This window comes from Pelophylax lessonae (assembly GCF_965119305.1).
Source record: "Pelophylax lessonae genome assembly, chromosome: 1".
Taxonomy (NCBI): Eukaryota; Metazoa; Chordata; class Amphibia; order Anura; family Ranidae; genus Pelophylax; species Pelophylax lessonae.
The window spans coordinates 323,067,522-323,081,672 of NC_138768.1; the positions used below are offsets into that span (position 1 = coordinate 323,067,522).

The following is a 14,151-nucleotide window of genomic DNA, read 5'->3' on the forward strand; positions in this document are numbered from 1 at the left end:
TTTTGCAAAAATAGCAATATTTTTCACATTTTTTTATATGAAATTCCCCAAAAAAAAAATTTAAAAATCAAAATTTTTTTACTTTTTCAGCCAATTTGTTTTATGCTACCTATGTTTGGTAAAAAAAATCGCAAAAAGCATATTTTGATTGGTTTGCGCAAAAGTTATCGCGTTTACTAACAAAGGGAAAGATTTCTGTCATTTTTGTTGTTTTTTTTTTTAACGTGTAATGGCGGCGATCTGCGATTTTTTTTGCGGTACTGCGACATTGGGGCGGACAGATCGGACCCTTGACTGACATTTTTGACACTTTTGGGGTTACCAGTGACATTTCTACAGTAATCAGTGCTATATATATGCACTGTTACTGTAAAAATACACTGGTAGTGAAGGGGTTAACTTTATTTGGGAGGGAGGGGCTGTGTGTATCCCTAGGGGCGTGCTTTCTACTGTGATTGGCTGGGGCTTGAGCTGTATGGACACTGATCAACAGATCTACATACTAGATCCGAGTGATCAGTATCCTAACAGCAAGGAGAATGACAGGCAGCTTGTTTACACAAGCTGCCTGACATTCTCCCTCTCCCCCGCCGATCGCCGAGTGACCGGCGGACATCGGGTCCGCCGGTCACACGCCCGGGGGGGTCCGTGACCACGCGGGAGCGGGAGCGCGCCTCCGGGGGCGCGCGCTCGCTCCCTAGACCCTCACAAGCTAGTGACGTAGCCCTACGTCACTTTGCCTGTGAGGGGCTGACTGCCGACGTAGATCGGCGTTAGGCAGTCGGCAAGTGGTTAACAACATAGTTATTTAAAATATATTGTTAGTTAAAATGTGATTCAATAATGTTATGTGAAATTAAAGATCTAAAGTTAAAAATATTACTTAACTTTAACTATTACTTATAACTGTGGTAAATCTGTGTGAACTATGCATTTAGATGAGGGTTATGATTTACCAATAAATCTAAATTCTTAACCAGGCTAATGCAGTAATGGCCAGTGTGGAATGCTATACATTAGAAGAAATGTTTACCTTAAGACTGTTATGCTTCCATGTTTGACAAGCTAAGTTTTTCAACATAGAGTCAATGCACCTTCCTATTAATAGGTACCAAGCAAGGTCATTTTTGAACTTTAGATAAGATGATACTGTGTGTGTTTTGCCAAGCTCTATTAAAAATGAACAGCATGGTGGGAAATTATACTTCCAATCTGACCTGGAAATGTCTTGGAATTACCAGAAATATGTTGACCCTAAAGCCAGACAAAGAGAAAGCAGTATGATGAGCTTATGTTCTCCACATAGATAAATAGATGGATGAAAGGCTGGATGGATGGATGGATTGGTGAAATACCACTGCAATAATATTGAGACAAACAGTTCTACTACTAGACTTGTATGCCTATAGCATTTTCTTTTTTGTGGCATATTATTCATGCAGAAATACAGAACTGCTCAACTCCCTTGTAGACCTATATTTGGAATTTTGAAGATAACCTTAGAAAAAAATGGCAAAACAAATGTTTAGTTTATTTATGGTTTGAAAACAAGTTAATATTTTTTCTAACAAACCGGTCTGGGACTGAGGGGTAGACAAAGTGGATGGCTGTTCTTGCTATGCCATCTATCACTGTGATAATACTTATGATAAATTGGTATTTGGAAAGGGAACCAAACTTGTTGTGAAGCCAGGTAAGTTTCCATCTTATCAATTATCCTTTTTATTATTGAAAATATAGACAAGATTTACAAATCAGACAAGAATTATACACTGTAGTAAAAAAAAAAAAACAACAGTAGTTGTTGAAAGCATTTTTCAATTAATTTCTCAATAATAATTAATTGTGTGAAAATGAATAGGCAATGCAAATTTGTATTTAGAGAAGGTTAGGTAAATCCCAAGACACAAGTAACCAATGTTTATAATGATGTTCATGAAAACCTGTTAGCTCCAAAAATGTATCTAGTGGCTTCAAGACTACACTGATCTGCTTACAGATCCTACTTTTTTTTATATTTGCATCTTAAAAGAATATATGGATTTGATTCAGTGAATGATAGCATATTATTGCATTAGTGTCTAGCACTGTGTATTCAGGTGCAGCATATGGAAAAAATATTTTTGGAATAGGAACAAAACTGACAGTTAATCCAGGTATTTAAGCTTTATAATACATTAAAACTGATTTGTGTTAAATGAGGAAATCATTACAATTCTTCATGAATTTACTTTGCTTTATAATAAAGGGTTACCTGCGAGGAAAAAATGTGGGCACTGCCATTACTGATATGTTTTTGATGGGGCAAAATTTGTGGCTGTCATTGTAGCCTAATCCCCTGGTAAATTATTGACACTAACTTGATATGCAGGTCTTTTCAGACTTCACAAGTTGAATGCATATTCAAGAGCTCTGACTCTGAAGGTAGTTAAGTCAGGATCCACTTACAGGCCCAAACCATGCATACTTAAAAAGAAAAAAGAAATGTCAGCTGCCATAATCCCATAATCCTATCAACACTGGTACCCTTTAATTCACATTAGCTACTACTTAAAACTCACTTAGGTGAACTTTAGAGTACCATAGCCCCTTATATACAGTAATATCAGTTTAGTCAATACTATTAACTGACTAGGTAAACTTTGCAGTATTAAATATTTGTGCATTTCAAATAATGGGATTCACAAAATTTGACATTTTTTTAATGTGATACACATAGTAAAGTTTAAGCATGCACCTTTTCTATTACATCTATATAAAAAGAATCATTTAAAAAAATAAGCAATTGTTTTTAGGAAACTACTTTGTGCAGAAGCTGAATTTAAACTCGATTCAAATTTATTTTGATTGCAGTTTTTGCATGTATATCACTTTGTACACATAAGGCTTAATTCACAAAAAGCACCAGGATAAATTTCCTTTTTTTTTTAAAGTTATTTTGAGTTACATGGTTGAAAATAAAGACCCTCATCCATTTGTAAAGCTTTGTGAACTGAGGCTATATTCCTAACAAGAAATAATCATGAGAAATAGACAAATTATGTGAACCAGCTTTCCAATCTAGTCCCAATGAGCAGTTCTGCCATATGTATATATGCCAACATAGGTATTCTTGCCAAGCTGTTTCTCATTGTGCAAATAATTATGGCAAGTTTATATTTGGACAAGGAACTCAAATACAGGTAACACTTGGTAAGTTTACCTTCAGTAGCAAAGCCTTACTCTATACATTTTATTTAATATGTTGCGCATAATCTTATAGGTGGGTCATGTACGCAGAACTATTCGTATCCAAGCCCAGACATCCTAAAGGAGTCCTGCAATAAGAAAATATGAAAGCTCTCATTGTTTATCTCTTCTTTTGGAAAACATTAGTTGCCTGGCTGATTTTTTATAAGGAACTGAAGCAGGGGGTCATGGCTGTCATGTTGAAAGCATTTTTTTTTTTTTTGCTTTAGTTACCTGCAAAAAATACACACATCATGATTTTACTCTGATGTAATATTCTGCATGCTAATACCTGGTTAGGTATTTAAAAACGATTGAGACCAGAAACAGCCAGACAGCTAGCATTTTGAAAAGGAGGTCCTCAATGAGAGTTTCTTTTAAGGGTTTATGTGCTTGAAAATTTGAGGAAAGCTGGTTTACATAAATGATAACTATATACATATATGTATATATATATATATATATATATATATATATATATATATATATATATATATATATATATATATGTTAAAAAGTTCTCAGTGATTTTGTCACCTGTTGTTTTATGAGTGAGTTGAAAAACATATTTTTGTCATTAATGAATGATTTAGCAAACACTAAAATATATTAAATCTGTGGGTACAGAGATAGTTGGATGAGTACATAAGTATACATGCCTTTTGAGAAACGTTAGCAAGAAATAATTTCCTTTGAGTTCTTACAAAATTATTTTTCTCAAAACTGCTATTAGTCATCATGAGAAGTATAATTTTAAAGGAAACCTTTAGGGATGAAAATACACTGGCTGCCTTTGCTGACTGTTTCTTTTGAGAATGCTAATTGACCAGCTTTTATGAGTTCCTTTTTGGGTCTTTAATGCGGCACAAATATGCTGATCATGAGTGTTCTAAAAATAATTTTACAAGGTCAGTGTCCTAGAAAATAGTGAAGCCAGAAAGAGGCAACTCAATTAGAACCTTCACAAGGAGGTCAGCAAAAGCAGTCCCATATTTTTCTCAGTATAGGTAAAGAGGCAATGTAATACATAGCACTGTGTGATTATAGCAGTTATAGTAATCTCATCTTTGGTTCAGTAACAAATGTGAAGGTAAAACCTGGTATGTACCTAATTTTCATGCTTGATTTTAGTTTGGGCATTAAATCAGCCTAAAAGTCTAGTTACCAAATATTGTTTTTAGAGCTGAAATCCCGGAATTAAAAAAAACAAAAACTTTGCAATGGGACCCCCCACACTACCAGGGTTAGTTGTGTGTAGGAGTAGAGGAACAATCTATAATCCTTACATTATTCCTAACTTCCTAGGCAGCCAACAATGTCCTCTTCTTTCAAGGGTTCAGAGTTGTGGGTGGGCCTCACTGTCCTAACATACAATGCAGGCCTGCTGGTCCTGCATTGTACATGATGATGTCAGAGTTAAACACCACAGGACAGAGCACCTCAGAGAAGTTGCTTCAGAGGACCAGTTGAAGAGCATGGTGGAAGCCTACCATCGCAAAGGAATACGGTAAGTATTACAGCTTATTCCTCTACCCCTGGACATAGCAAGTATATAGTGCAGGGTGGCTGCATAGCAAGTGTAATTTGTTTTTGCTGCCCAGAGTGGGGCTTTAACAGTCTCTTTGTTTATTTACTATTTTCAGTGATCAACACTCATAGCAATATATCAGTAATATAATTACAATAAAACACGTGGTGTTTAAACAAAATAAATAAATTAGGTACAAGGTAGCTTGCTATTTAGAAATAAATGTTCATATGAACACCAAAAATTGGTTTCTTCTATAAAAACAATGCAAACATTCGGGTCATTGAGTCATGGACCTACTTTTCTACTTTCCTCTGGTGAACTTGAAAACATATGTTAGAAGAGATAAAGGAACTTGCCAAGAATCATTTTAAGTGGATTTATTTGGCCACCGCAAATAGCAGTGGTCAATAGAGCCAATAATAAAATATCTTATATCTAACTATTTTGAATGCAATAATTAATAAAAATGTGTTAGTCCTAGGTAATAGAACATCATTGTATATCATTGCTCTTAAGCCCAGAGTGTAAGGAAGTGTAACACTGTGATTATGAGGGTCTAAGGAAACTTATTTGCCAGAGGAACTATTCTGTCTGTTACTCTAAGTAAGTCTTATGTGGCTGGTTCTCTTATATGGGGATTCGCTATCTTTTTTTCAATAATGTGCCCTTTCATTTTAATGTGCACACTTAAGGAAGATTTATATCATAACATGTGAGTCCATGCATGATAGATTATTTCAGAAAAATGTAAGAGTAATGTATCTGATATCTTTTCCATGTGCCTAAAAGTAGTAATGAGTCTGTGTATAGATTACTATTATTATTGTATGGATGCCACAGTATATTTCAGTTTTTGATAAACTAAATAATTGGGTACTACTTTTGAGTGTCATTCATTATGTTCATACCCTATTGTTTATGTTGGGGTGGTAAGCACTGTGTTGATTATGGCATAAATAAGGTCACATTTCTCCATGGACCTGCACTGCTAGTGTTGTCAAAGTAAGTGATATAGAATTTAGTTTTATCAGTATAATAATATTAAGCTAGCCACATACACATTTTCAGGCAATTGTGATAATTTTATACCAGCTATCAGTTGCAACAACAACCAAGTGGATTGAGGTGGTCTGCCACCAACACAAAAGACCATTTCATGGTGTTCATGGTGCCGATAGAAAATGTTGGTAGTAGGTTGCATTTATTCATCCGGTCATTATTGTAGTGAAAACTCATTGAAGTAGGCTGAAGTTGTCAAAGAAGTTATGCTTGCATGGCCAACATTAGAGCTCTTCATAATCCATACATTAAAATCATAACTAGATATGCATGTTTTATGTTGGTAATCTAGATTAACAGATTTTGATTATGTTCATATCATGCATAATAGTGTATCCATCTTTTGCATATACCAGATAATGATCCAGCATGATATCCTCATTTTTGCAGTGGGGGTCTTTACTTGTATTTTATGATTTATAAATTGTGTAAGGAAAACACTGATTTAGTAAAAATCAGAAATGTGGCAGTGTTGCGACAATAGGCAAGAAAGTCTAAACACAATGTTTGTATGAAATGTACTTCTTTTTAGTTTTTATATTATGTCATTTTCATTTCTTGAGACTCATTTTCAACTTGGAAAACATAACTAAAGAAAATACAATCATAACTACAAAAGACAACTTCCTTGATGATTCTTTATTGTTAAGATGTTTATTAAATAGATGTCCTGATAACTTTGAACAGGAATTAGATACTCAATTTCATCTTCTTTTTCTATTTGCAGAAACACCGCGACAAATCCCCTCCGTGTACAAATTGAAATCTTCTAAATTAGATGAAAATCTGCCAAATTCGGTGTGCCTTATCACAGATTTTCCAAGCCCCAACAAAAATGTAACGATTGATGAGAAAGAAACAAATCTGAATGATGTGGCTGTGTTGGACAACTCATCAAATGATGTCTGGAGATATAGTGCAGTCATATGGGATAACAACAAAGATGTTTTTTGTGCTGGGAAATATGGTGATGAACATTTCAATGCAGAATCGGAAACAGGTAATTAAATCACAGTTCACTTTTGCTAAAATAAAATAGATTCACATAGACTAAGATATCCTTTATAGATACTGGATGTCCCCAAAAAAATTGTTGACTGCATTACAAATACAAAATGAGTAGAACATATATATTGTAATTCACTCCTAAACACAAACACAAGTAAAGGAGTTAAGCCTCGTACACACTACTAGTTTTTTTTCATTCAACCCAGCGGGTTAAATTTGCCGATGTCGCCCAACATTCTGTCCGTGTTTACTAGGCTTTACTCAAGTGTAACTCCTGGTTGGATTTTTGGTACGAAGACCTGAGCCCTGCTGGTTGAAATAAAACTGTCTGCAGCCTAAGACATTTAATAAAGGATTTACGAAAGGATTAGAGAATGTTTTCTTAGTAAAGTTAATATTCACTTTGTTTAATGATCAAGGTAAACCCTTTGTTCCTAACTTTGCATATTGCAAATGTTGGTTTCCTTGAATAAATTGAGCCCAATATCTCCGTGCCTCCCCCACAAACAATGCAAGAGTTGGCAGTGAGGCATGTGCATAAAAAGTAATTTTCTATTTGGCTAAGCAAATATTGGCTATAAACACTAAAAATAAAAAAAATGAATATAAAGCCAGAATATAACATGCCAGAACTATTATTGAAATATAATAAATGCCTAAGACAATACTGGTCTCTGTTAAGCCCTGAGTCCTTCGACAGCATTACCATTGGGAGCACATGAAAGTTTTAGGTATTTAACTAAGTTATTGGCAATGACTTTATGGTGGACAGAAGTAATGAAACATTCAGTAGTAATCATATATATTATTTATGAAAGAGCATGTATTTGTGCATAGACACGTAGTTTTAGCTCCTCTGTAACCACTTCTCCCATACTGGCCAGTCAGTATCTGCACAGATATCGACCGGTCTTCATAGTTGATGGAAGGGAACATTAGGGGGTTGATTTAATAAAACTGGAGAGTGCAAAATCTGGTGCAGCTCTGCATAGAAACCAATCAGCTTCCAGGTTTTATTGGCAAAGCTTTATTGAGAAAGCTGAACTTAGAAGCTGATTGGCTACCATGCACAGCTGCACCAGATTTAGCATTTTCTAATTTTAGTAAATCAACCCCTAGAAGGGATCTTACCAGATCCTATATATCTGCCATTGCAGCCACCCATATATGACCATGTCTACTAAACCAGCCACAAACGTTGTCATGGCCCATCTATAAGTCATTTAGAAGGCATAGAATGATGTTCCTTTAAAAGTAATTTGTGGCTATAGAGGTCAGAGATAACCTGCCTAAGCTATATTATGATTACAAATAAAGTTGGAGCTATTATGTGAATTATTGTGGGATTTAGCTGTTATCTAATAACCTATTATATTTTTCAGATGACACTGAAGAGACTTGCTCATCAATTTCCATCAATGAGAATTTCCAAACAAGTAAGTTACCTTTCCACAATATCTATACTAGAAAATCATGTACAACTATGAACAGAATATGCAGTCACATATGTATGGACATATAGAAGAGAAGAGATAGAAGATAAACTGAGTACAATAAAAACAACTTTATTATTTACCGTTAAAAATCTGTTACAGGCTGGATTCATGTGAACTGCATTTGTTTCTAAGATACTTATCAAGAGTCCCCTCTTTGGAATATATGTGCCTTAACTACTTTGACTACCATGCTGTCTTTATGGTGACTTACTCACATAAGGTCTAGATTGCTGTTCACATTGGGTCATTGGCTGTTTACTGAATGTACCTGAACTTTCCACCCGAGAGGCAGTGGCTTCACCATGGCTTACTTATTTGCACCTATATGGGCAACATACACATGCTATGAATTCCAGTCTAACCTACTGGCTGATTGTAGTCTGTTAAAGATTAGGAGTGGGTTACAGTGTACTGATTCTGTCACATGTGCTCCTGAAGAAGGATTCCTGAAACGTGTCAAGACCATATGTGAACTTCAATGGGAATATGTGCATGTTGTGAAAACCTATGTGGAGAGTAATTTCTAATGCTGTGTAACTACATAATAAAATAGTTTTCATAGTTTCTCTTCTATATGTCCACACAAAGTCAATGACTATATATTTTATTCATAGTTGTAACCTTTTAACAGTCTATTGTAGATCTGACATTAAAAATGTCCCCTATGTATGCAGCAGAAGCCTCTTCTTTGAATGAACTGTTCTATGACATGTTCTATATTATTAATTTATTACTAAAGAATAGCAAATATTTAATTTTCCTCTAATTTGTAGCATTAGTCCCCATTCACACTAAGGCGACCTGTGAGGCGACCTGGTCGCCTCACAGGTCGCCGTGGGTTGCCTTCCATAGGGAAGCTGCGGACCCGTTCTAATAGGAGCGACACAAGTCGCTCCGACTTAGAAAAAGGGTCCGGAGCTTCTTTGGGGCAACCTGGAGGCGACCGCCATAGACTTCAATGTTATGAAGTCAGTGCCGGCCACTCCGAGGTCGCGGCGCGCTGCTCGCACCGCGACCTCAGAGGTCGCCCCCCCAAGTCGGATCGCCCCAGTGTGAACGGGGCCTTACTGTTGCAAGGACCAAAGTCTCATATGATAATGTTATGTTTACATCAAAATTTTAAATCTTAAAGGGAGTTTGTCACAAAGATTTAAACATTTGTACATGCAGCCATTCACAAATTAGATTAGATAGACACAAACAAAAAACATACTTGTTCAAGCTTAAGGCCTCTTGCACACTGCAGTTTGAAAAAACTCAGTACAGCTTTTTTTTCTACTGAAATAAAATACAGCTCATTATTTGTAATGTGTCTATGCACACAGGCATGTAAACAAGCAGCATGCATTCTTCAAAAAAATAGAAAAATCTGCTTTTTTGGTCAGTAATTTATGCCTCATCTGCGCAAATACGCGCAAATGCGCACGCATGTGCACAAATGCTCATTTAAATATCGTGCGGAACAAGAACACGAGTATAAATTTTAACGCATCCGCACGCAAATGAGCACATGCACGCGAATTTGCGCAAACGCATATACGCAAAAATGCGTGCAAATACATACAAAAAAAGAAGTCTGAAAAAGTAGATGCTCAAACAGGAGTATCATGTGCAAGAGGCCTTAGAATAAGAAAGGAGTTTATTTTTTTAATATAATTAAAACAAGGACATGTAGAATTTACAATGTGCCTTCCTCTCTTCCAAATACAATTACAAATTGCATTCTTAAATCTTGGAAGTAAAAATCTCAGTTGTATTATGGAGTCACAAGCCACAATAACTAAGGCACAACATAAGGGTTAACATAGAGGTATTCAAGTAACGAAAAATTGTAAATTGAGGTTTTCATATAAAAGGATTGGCCCTCCAACCAAAAGGTATATTTCAATTAGAAGTGGAATCTTGTTGAGTCTACTTGTTAACACAGGGGTCATCCTGGTATTTCCACTCCTGCTGTCACATACTGTTGTTACTGATACACTAAAAATGCAATGGGGAAAGTTGAACCTTTTCGAAGTTGTCTCAGTTGGTATGCAGACTGAATGAACACAAGTACTGAGATTTTGAGGCAGCTTTACTAAAGTAGTTGGTAATCTTCCCACAGTATTTTTTGTGAATATTGACTTCAGGTATCCAATAACGTGAAAAGCAAATTCCTGTTCATAATAAATACGCAACCATGTACAGAGGAAATAAATAAAAAAGGAGATTTATTTAAGCATGACTGGATAATTCTCAAATTGTTTAGTAAATCAGCCTACTTGCCACAAGACCACAAGAAAAACCTTTCAAGAGACATAGGGGGAGATTTACTAAAACTGAAACACTCAGAATTTGGTGCAGCTGTGTATGGTAGCCAATTAGCTTCTAACTTCAGCTTGTTCAACTAAGCTTTGACAATAAAACCTGGAAGCTGATTGGTTACTATGCAAAGCTGCACTAGATTTTGCACTCTCCAGTTTTAGTAAATATCCCTCATAGTCACAGTGTCTGCACAAAGCCCACCTTTCAGGCATGTAAATTATCCAGCCACACTGCCTTACCACCCCTCACATTTCTGAACCCTTGCTAATGTAGATGGGTTTTCAGGTATGGAGGAGGTGACTGCCCTATATGGCAGTGCTTCTGCCTAAGTGTCCGATCATCAGTCTCATCATGAGCCTGTCTCTGTCTAAACTCTAACACCAATTGACACCAAAGCTTACAAAAACCTAATTGTTGTACTGGGGAGATGATGAGGAAGCCCTGAATGACCAACGTGAATTTGTTGCTTTAAGTGATTTAACAACTAGTATCCACCAAAAACAATATAATGTACTTTCTTTTTTACAGATCCTAGCTTGAACACAAAATCCCTAACAGTGCTTGGATTGAGGGTTTTAACAGCCAAAGCTATTATATTCAATCTCATCATAACCTTAAAACTTTGGTCATCATAAGGTAGGTAACACTGTTGGAGACTACTTCCCTATTGTATGAATACGGAGGAAAGTGAATGTTTATAAATGTGTTGGTGCTATATTTGCTATTTTTTCAGGCAGTGATTAGTCCTTAAATTCTTAGAGGATTTCTCTTTGGCTTCAAACCTATTTTTTTGTTGATTTTCTAAAGGAGTAGAGACTGTTCGCCTAGTAAAATAAAGTTCATTCAACTTTTAGTGAATAAGGTGCAGCTGAGTTTAATCTGAATACCCAGTAAGGAAATATCAGGGGAATTTAAAAATATACTGTATATGCATTTTTCTTGCAAATAATAGGATAATAGAAGTGAACTAAGCTTCACGTTACTAGACTTTTTATGCTTACCCAATCAAGTGTGAGTAATTAAAAAAGGACTTTACACATGATTAGAGGGCTGACATGAACAGAGTTTTATTGTATTCACCAAGCAAACTGAACTTTTGGAGAGTTAACAATCTCTTCTAAATCAAGCAATTTGTGTCTTTGACTGGAAGCAGTTATACCAGGATCATTGCTGCAGCTGCAGATTTGATCCTGGTGTCATTTTTTTAAAGCTGGTGATTGGCTTTACTTTAAAAGCGATCCAAGCTGCTTTACAGCTACCTGATCACTTTTACAAGGCTCAGAAATGGGCCCCTCTCCCACACCACTTTTCCAGGGCTTTCCTATTCCATTTAGGAGCCTGGGACTGCTGTAAGTGATCAGGTCAGCAACACAAAAAAGGAGAAGGAGGAACATCTGTTTGTTTCCTTCTTCTGTGATTAATGAAGCCTGAAACAGCTTGGAATTTGTCACTTCCAGTTTCAGTTCATTGTTTTCTTGGCCAATAATGGCAAGAGAGGCAGCCACTCAAACCGATCTGTGCTTGATCAGGTGCCCTGGAGGACAGAGGAGGGATCAGGGGTCTAATAGATCCCATATCTCTCCATAAAGAGGACCTGTCACTGCCCAAGTTATCACAAGGGTGTTGTTTAATTTAAAAAAAGTGTAAAAAATAATATTTAAATAAAAATAAATATTTTAGAGTGCCCACGTCCCCCATGCTTAGGCACAATTGCAAATGTGCATGTAGGTCCCGAAAACATATGCAAACAGTGAGGTATGGCTGCAACCATTAGAGTGAGAGCAATATTTCATTATTAGCTCATGTTTAAATCTAAAATGGCAACCAGTAAAAACTTTTAAAGCATTGCCTATTGACAATTTTAGGTAACGTAATTTGCTGCCATTTCACAGGTGTGTGCAACTTAAATGTTGACATGTTTGGTACCTATTTACTCATGCAACATAATATTTTTATATTATATTGTGTTTGTGTGCACTAAAATTAATTTAGGTATATCATTTTCTGAAAATGTGCATTTTACAAATTGCTCCGCAAACATTGTGAAACATAAAAAGATTGCAACAACCACCATTTTATTCCCCAGGGTTTCTGCTTTCAGAAAAAAAAGTATAATGTCTGGAGGTTTTCTAGCAAAAATTGCTGTTTTTAATAGGCATGTAAAAAGTGTCAAAATTGGCTCAGGCGGCAAGTGGTAAAATAATAACACAGGTTAATATTTTTAAAAAGTACATAAGTAAATATTCAGTAGGGAAATGAAAATAAAAAGCATTTTGCTGGCACATGATTGGTTGATGGCCTCATCGTCATCCTATTTACATAGCTTATTAAATACTCCCTTTGCTGAGTGAATACTCTCTATTTTCACAAAATCATTCTGCTGTTTATATTTACACATTGACTGACCTGTATTTACTAAAAAAGGAAAAAATGTTCACTCCAAAAGAATAGGGGGAAACATGCATTTCCTCAGAATACTAAATCATGCACATATGTAAAAAAAAAAACAGGATTTTGTCTTGCATATGATTGGGTAATTGCATTCATTAAGCAAAGTCTCTTTAGTAATTTGTATGATGTTTAAAATGTGAATTTGTTTAGATTTTGATTGCTCTAGGAAACTAAGTTTAGGCAAAATGTATTTTGATTATGTTTATTGTGAGTTTCCTATTGTAATCATATGTTCCTGTTCCCTAATAGGAATTAATCTTCTGGACATATGGACTACCGTCTAATATCACCTCAGATTTTCGGGGGGGAAAAAAAAACTGTAATGCTATTTCTCAGTGAAATGGATCTGGATTTATTTTTTTTCTGTACTTGTAATATCTATAGATTTGTATATATGATATAAAGCAAAGCTGTTAGTGTAAAAAAAATGCTTTTCATGGTTTCAGTTCTTGCCAATGTTTCTCCAAAGTATCTCGGCAATCCATAGAGAAATGCACTTTGAATTGTGGGAGTTGGGAAGTCAGGCCCAGATCAAGGAGTGAAGACACATGCAGATATGATAGAAAGTACACTAGTAGGAAAGTATATAAGGTAGAATTATTGTTGTGATTACATTAATATGCAACAAACTATTTGTTCTAAAACATCAAAAGAAAACTCCTGAAAATCTCATAATATAAACAGAAAAAAAATATGCTTGCAAATGTCACAACAATGAATAATTAATACAGTATATACAGTTTGTACCCAATATATATTCTTACCATTCAATCACTTTATTGTTCAAATTGTTTGTTATTTTAAACAGATTGTATGATTTGTATAGATACTCTAGTCTCCCATTTATATGTAGATTTTTAAAAAACATATATTAGTCTCTGTTTTTATTTCTGCCAGTTCCATGTTAACCAGCAGTTAATATTACTATCAAAAAGCAATTGGTCTGTTCTTTTTATCAGCTTCATGATTCACTTGACTAAAATGAATGTTACATGTATGTTTGTGGTATTATGTATGTAATATTTGTAAAATGTAAACATAACTGTCAAATCTTTCATAAAACTATATATATTT

General features: G+C 35.3%; 1 gene segment (V, D, J or C); it reads left to right on the forward strand.

Annotated features, from left to right (window-relative positions):
* Positions 1-13,355, forward strand: part of LOC309545490 (T cell receptor alpha chain constant-like) — a 115,036-nt gene extending 101,681 nt beyond the window's left edge. Inside the window, exons 4-7 of the C gene segment in view lie at positions 6,546-6,818; positions 8,209-8,262; positions 11,155-11,262; positions 13,327-13,355.
* Positions 13,356-14,151: the final 796 nt, after the last annotated feature.